The 7,534-nt window shown below is 33.0% G+C and overlaps 1 long non-coding RNA gene across 1 annotated transcript in view; it reads right to left on the reverse strand.

Moving 5' to 3' along the window:
• Window positions 1-6,211: 6,211 nt before the first annotated feature.
• LOC110426987 (uncharacterized) overlaps window positions 6,212-7,534 on the reverse strand; it is a 2,045-nt gene continuing 722 nt past the window's right edge. The window contains exons 3-4 of the long non-coding RNA XR_002446220.1: window positions 6,844-6,994; window positions 6,212-6,392 (exon numbers count right to left, since the gene is read on the reverse strand). This is a non-coding gene — a long non-coding RNA (uncharacterized LOC110426987). The remainder of the gene's footprint in view (window positions 6,393-6,843; window positions 6,995-7,534) is intronic.

The following is a 7,534-nucleotide window of genomic DNA, read 5'->3' on the forward strand; positions in this document are numbered from 1 at the left end:
TTGACCATGCTTAGTTCAAAACTAGGTGAAGTAAAAACATAAAAGTTGTAGCCCTTCGTCTTAGTTTTCCAATGGTCTAATAATCACATTGATTGGACTTCTGTAGCCTGAGTTATGTTTGAAATATCACTGTATGTTCAATGAAGTCTGCACCTAGCTAACTTGTGCAATTCATTACCACTTGACCCTTTCTCTTTTAAGGACCTTGAAAACATAAGAACAAAATCAGCCATAGCTAAAAATAGGCATTTTTAGTATACAAAAGAACTAAAATAACTTGAAATAACTAGCTTAATCATGAGTTAACTAATTAAAGAAAAATAAAGAAAACTACTTACATTTTTTCCAAAACTCAAAGACTTAGCCATTTTATCACTCAAAATATGGCAAGATAACTCTATATAATAGAGTTATCATAAATGAGATTTGAGGTTGGGCTTGGCAACTAAGGTACACCTATGAAGCCTAGTTTGATGATAATGGCTCTAAGGGTAAGCTTTGAATTCATATGATTTAATATGAATGCAAAGAACTTGGAAATTATGGATATTATACGTTGTTGATATGTAATCCGGGAAGGTTTAATATGATGAGTTGTCCATTTAGGATACTAAGATGATCCTCGCACTTTTGAGTTAGATATGTTTGAACATGAATGTATTATGGCTAGATAGACCTAAATATAGTTTATAGGTAAAATATTATGCTGTGATGGCATCCCCTCACTAAGTATTAGATGACTCACCCCTCTGTTGTACCATGTGCAGATAAGAAAAACTATGGGGTTACATGGCAAGTGTCACCAATTGGATGGACACATAATTGGCATCCGATAAGTCTCCTTCCCAACATGCCACTCCACTGAGTCTGTTTGGGCCTTCCGCTTTTCCAATTTGATTAGTTTGTAAAATATGTTAGGCACAACATGCCATTTGAATTGTATAAGGGTTGTTATGTATGAACCGAATTTGATGGCCATTGTATGGCCCTATGAAGATTGTATGGATTGTGAACCAGGGATAATGTAATATATTTGAATTTGTTATGAATATTTGACTATTTAATCCCTTGGCTATGTGTTATGTGATTTAAACTCTAAGGATTGCTCAAGTCCAATGGCTTTGCTTGCTAGGCTCGTGCAACGATCACTAACCCCTGGGTTTTGGTCGTGACACATCATTCCCAGTAACACCTTTCTTTTTTATGTCAACTTTTTCTTTTTTTTTTCAACACTTTATTCTTTTTCTTTTTTTTTCTTTTTTTTAATCACACACCCCCAAACTTTTTTCCTTTTATGATAGTGGGGTGAATGCTAAGCATTTTTTAACTTTTCGACAACTTCACTTCTACTTTATTCAACATCTAGCTCAATACATATTCTAAAATGATTAACATACTTAAAGATGAGGGATGCAAAATTGAAATTTTATTTTTAGGCTAGGCTAATTGAAATTGGTGTTTAACAAAGAAAAGGTAATATAAAGCTTAAAAGGGTATACTAGAGATGAAATTATGTCAAGGTTAGGTCAAAAGGCTCAAATAGTCCATCGATGGCCTAATTCATCTCCTAGGATTTTGCCTAAGATTTTTAAGAGTCTATAGCTTAAGCTGTTTTGTGCTATTTTTTTGATGATTTGTTCCAACCTAATGATGATAATTTAGTTATCTTGTTATCTTGACTATAGGAAAATGTGGGTATAATTTGAGTTTATGATAAATTCTTGTGTGAGTAACATTGTTAGAATGAGATTTCCATTTAATGAGCACTTTATCTTTTACTTAGAATTGTTGTGCATATCTAGAAAGGTTTATGTTAATATGAATTTTAGATATGTCATGAATTCTAGAATTTGTTTGATTCTCTCTTGATGAAAAATCTTAGGCAAGACTTAGTTATAGAGTTGAATTAGGCCATTTGAGAACCATTTGAGTTTTTCAAGCCAACCTTGATATATTTTTATTCCTAGTATACCTTGTTAAACCTAATTGTACCTTTTTTTTGTCAAACACATAATTATTTAACCTAGCTTATAAATAAGATTCCAATTTTCTAACCTTCACTCGTAAGTATGTTAAGTAGTTTAGGAAGTGTATTGAGCTAATGATAGGTTTATCACATAGAGTTATTTTGACACATTTTGGGGTTTAAGTTGTTAGATTTTTTAGATTATAGGTTCGGATCATGGCATTTAGTGTTTTTCTAGTTTAAGTTTGATTATATGTTAAGTATTTAATTTAAGTTATTTTAGTTGAATTTTATGTTATTTTGTCTCAAATTACTTTAAGAGTAATTACCACTAGTTTTCTTTATTGCTTTCTAGGGAAATTTGATTAAAAAGAGTCATTTGATGAAAATTAGCGCAAGTATGGTGATAGCTTCATTCATATATATTACGGTATTTTGACCATATCTCTCTATTCAGAACTCCAAATGAATGGATTCTTAGACCACTAGAACACTAAGAGAAAGAGCTACAACTTTTATGTTTACCACGTTACCTAGTTCTGATCATATTTGGGGAAAATATTTGTCTAATTTGGAGCACTGTAGTATTTGTGGACTGAACATGATGCAGCTTTTGGAGCATATCTTGCACTGCAAAAGTCCAATTGATGTGGTTCTTGAGCCATTATAAAGATAAGAAATAAGGATAAAACTTTCATGTTTGCCGCTTTTCCCAGTTCAGATCATATTGAGGTGAAAATTTTGTTGGACAACGCTCGATAGATGCAGTTTTGCACAAGGTAGTAGGGTGATTACAACCACGATGCTGAGCTACTGATGGCCACGGCGGTGAAGGAACCACCACCGTATTGTTGGAAATTTGTGATTGTGGTGCTGGGCTGGATGGGTGCATCATACAAAACCTAAGAGAATGGCACCACAGCATTAAAGAAGTAGTGCCGCGATGCCACCAAAGTCTGTCACGATGCTTTGGTGACAAGAAATCACAGCGACGGTGCTACCCCGAGTTTTCAAAAATAAAAATTTGATGAAATTTTAGAAATTAGGTTACTTGGTGCCTATTTCAGAGACATCTTTCAGAGGTTTAAAGGGGGAGGTAGCAAGCAACTATTCTTGAGATTTGAAGCCAAGAACAAAGTAAGAAAACAAGAAAACTTAAGAGAGAAATGAGATTGTAAAGCTTCAACACTTAGTTTCTTTCTCTACTTCTGTGTTTTTTTTATTTTCTTTGACTTGGATTCATGCTTCAAGTTCTTTGGATGTTGCTTTTATTAGTTATTATGAGCTAAATTATCTTTCTAGGATTGTGGTGGATTTCAACATGTAATCTAAATATTTGTTTGTCTTTTATTTATCATGAATAGGTATAGTTTTGCTTATGTAAATATGTTCTTAATGCTTTTGATTGCTTGGCCAACAATTAACTAATTTGTGAATCTAATGGAGACTCGACAAAGAGATTTTAGATTGGACTAAAGTTTGAATAATGCATGTTTATGTCATTTAGGTGATTTGATTTGCGATTTGGGTCAACATATGCCAATTGCCAAACATAGCCATACTAGGACACTTGCTTAATAAACTTAATTTAATTGATTCTTATAGACATATAGTGAACTAATGAAGTTAGGTATTTGTACAAGCAACTCAACGAAGACTTGTCTATAGCTTGGGATTCTAGGTTAGTAAAACCACCCAAGAAAGATAAATAATAAGAAAAGCTAGAATCAAATGAAATGTTGAATGAACCCATAATCCTCGGTCTATAATATACTGCATTTCTCAACATATTTAGTTTGTTAGTTTATTTTGTGTTGATTGTTAACTTTTTGTAATTAATTTTTTTTGAACTTTTAAATTACTTAAATAAGATTAATTTGTTTTATAATTTTAGTACTTAGTGAAACTTTAGAAACAAATCCTTGTGGAAACAATAATCTAGACTTACTGTTTATATTATTTATTCGATATGTATACTTGCGTGTGCAAAATCAACAACAACTAACTAATGAATAAGGTAGAAAGGGTTGAGTTATTAAAAAATTCAATTATGCTTAGTTATTAAAAAAATTCAATTATGCTTAGTGTTCACTCCATTATCTATATTAAAAAGAAATAAGTTTAGAGGTGTAGAATTGTGATGAAAAACAAGAAAAAACAAAGAAGCGAAAAAAGAATAAAGTGTTGGACAAAAGAAAAAGTTAAAGCCACGTAGAGGGAAAAAGGTCATAGAATGATTATGTGCTTAGGGTAATTAGAGCCACATCAATGTCTTATATCCTACCTTTACCGTAGCTATTCATTACAAGCTTAGTAAAGATCTAATGATCCTTGACTTAGTATTAGTCTATGTTAGTGGAAAAAGAGATGAAAAACAAACCTATGGGATTCTTGTACTAACTTGAATTTTGCATAAGCATAAATTTATTCGGATTGTATGATATTCTTTGTAAAAAGATTACACGCATACAAAAATCCATTTAAGAATGAGCTTGCATTTGAATTCAAACATGATTTGGATGGCATATATGTTTTACTTTGAGTTGAGATTTTAAGATAACTTTTAAGGAAACAATAGGAGACCATTGGTTTAGTTTAACTTATCTTTAGCTAATTGTCCACTTTATTTAATTGTTTTCATCATTTATGTTGCTTCCATTTTGTTTAAGATTTCTTTTATATTTTTGCTTGAGGACTAGCAAAATCTTAAGTTTGAGGGTGTGATAACTCTATGTTATAGAGTTATTTTATCACTTTTTCAGCATTAAAATCGGTTAGGTATTTAAGTTTTGATTTAAATTTGTCTCATTTTAGTAGTTTATTTTAAATACTTAGTTAGGTTAATTTTAGTTGATTTTAGGTTGATTAGGTCTTTTTTATTAAGAATAGTAATGTGCTTTAGTTGCTTTTGAAGGTGTTTGGATGAACAAAAATGAATCGGAGCTGAAAAATGAAGCTTGGATTCAACATAGAATGTTAGGCATTGCGACCATGGAAAAATGAGCAACACGGCATCGTGAAGAAGGAGAAGCCTGACCACAAAACAGAGAAGTTGGCACCATGCCTCCAGAATGTAACACTCATAATTTTTGACATCGCTTATACGTGATAAGGGCTAAGTTATTGAACAATAAATTTGAAACCCGATGTGTATGGTTCTGGAGTATATGTATGAACTATATTGTAGAGAGAATGATCTTGAAACTTGTTTTATATTAGGAGACTTGTTTGATGATAGGTGAGCTTGTTAAGTGTAAGAAGCAGACTTTATAATACTTAGGCAACAATTTTATGAACATATTTGAGGAATCCAAAGGTGTGATGCTTAAACTAGTAAATGATGGAGATTTTAGCTTCATAAATGTAGATAATGAAACTGAATCATCCCCTTTGTCATTAGTTGGATCATCCTCTTTTGACCTCTCCTCCTTTATCATATTTATGTTTGGGTTATAATCTGGATCTTGTGAACTTAAATCCATATACTCTTTAGCAACATTAGTGCATTGCCTAGTAAATTTTGTAAATGGTTGGGTCAAATTTCGTAATCCAACAACTAATTCATCCAAAGTAGTGCTCTCAAAAGTAGGTCCACTAACCTCAGTGCTGTTTGTACTAGCACTCCTTCAATCACTCAAACTACCCTCACTCGAACGTCGAGAACTCCTCCTTCCCCTTCTTCTAGGACTACTTCACCCTCGTCACACAAAAACCCGTAATCGCTCATTAGTCTCTCTTAGCGCGTCTGGTCACCCGTAGCCCTCAAAGATGTACGAGTTCAAGGCAGCATCTCAAACTTGGACATCGGCAATCAATTCTCATTATTTAATTTTCTCTTATAATTACACAAGGTGGCTTTCTAAATTGTATAAAGAAGTCCAAACAACCTCTTGCCTATAATCGGTGCTGCAATCACTAACTATAAACAAGACTCTACGTCGACTTCACTACTTTTCTGCTTGACACAAGAATTCTTAAGACTTGACTAAACCTTGGGCTTTGATTCCACGTTTGTAACGACCTCTTCCCCCGATCGTTACCAATATCCTAGACTTGTGAGTGAACCCGCCAATCTTGAACAAGCCTTGGTTAAGATTTCAAGCAATTTAGAATCGACTTGCAATATTAATGCTATCGTTTACTTAAACTAAATAAACATAATATTTAAAACATAGCATCTAGATACCAATAAACAGGTGTAATAACTCCAAAGTAATTTCAACATCACAAGTGGTATTCATTACACAACCTCAGGTTTTAGCACATACATTTCATATAGACTATTTATCTTTTTAAGTTTGACTATTTGACACAACACAACCTCTATGCAGCGGAGCAACTCAAAGCGAAAGTCTAAGAGATGCCATTACCTACGTTGTAGCAAATCAAGGTTTGTAGGGACAATATACTCGAGCTGATCACTTATCTACAAAAGGAAATAATGGGGTGAGTCTCACAAACTCAATGATCATCAACTCCGTGAGTAGGGTGTAAATGGTAAATAAGCTAAAGGTAAAAGATTGAAAAATTAAAAATATAAGAACATATGTAAACAATTTATGCCTTATATGTAAAACAGGAAAGTTAATGCAAGATATTCATTAAAAATCAAGTATCCAACCAATTCAAGTAAGATCTCTACTGTTGAAATCCTTTAGCAACTTACTTAAAGCAAATCGGTAAAATACAAGATTTTTCCATCTTTGAATTCATCGAACAACTTTACTCAAAATAGTCCGTAATAAACACGCATGCTTCCTTAAAATCAAGAGCTATCAAAGCTTATACACAATTTCACAAATCACCTCATACGTGAGGAGTTAAATCCAACATCATAGTATAAATAAAGGAGCTGCAAAAAATCTTATAATTCTGACCATGCGAAAGAACACGCATTGAAAACCCAAAGAGATATCACTCTCGAGTAGGTAATAGAAATGAAGAACTTGTGGCTCGCTTCCACATAATAACATCCGGGAGCTTCATTCCACCAGATCCCCATAACCATGGCAGTCTTAACGATATTGGCTGACATCAAAGAAATCAAGCAGTCATAACCACGTACATCACTTGTGGCCTAGACATATATATCAACCCGTGGCCTTGCCACTTACTATATCATAAACGTGCCCCAACCACGTCTAAAGTCCTAAGCAACCCAAAGTCTCTACCTAAAGCTCACTTGTGCACAAGGTCACGCTATCTTAATGTGACATTCGACCTATTCTCGAATATCCCGACTTTAAAAATCAGTTTAGGTTCTCAAAAATCCATTTCAAAAGTCATTTTCGAAATATTCAACACGGTAACATGATAAAATTTCTTATAAGACTTTATATCATAAAACCTTTACATGAGATTAAAAGATCAATTCGCATGGTGGATATGTGTTTCAATCATGATTGCACATCACACAAACTATAAGGCACATTTTGACATAAATCATATTAAAAAGCTTGTTTTCCGATTTTGAAATCCTTTACATATATAGCTTTTATATATACATATATTCAAAGCCATTTTCAAAATCTTGGCATCCACAATTTCCTAGCATTTCTACCAGCTCAT

This window comes from Theobroma umbraticum, unplaced genomic scaffold, assembly GCF_002168275.2.
Source record: "Theobroma umbraticum cultivar Fairchild unplaced genomic scaffold, ASM216827v3 scaffold_239.1, whole genome shotgun sequence".
NCBI classification, from domain to species: domain Eukaryota; kingdom Viridiplantae; phylum Streptophyta; class Magnoliopsida; order Malvales; family Malvaceae; genus Theobroma; species Theobroma umbraticum.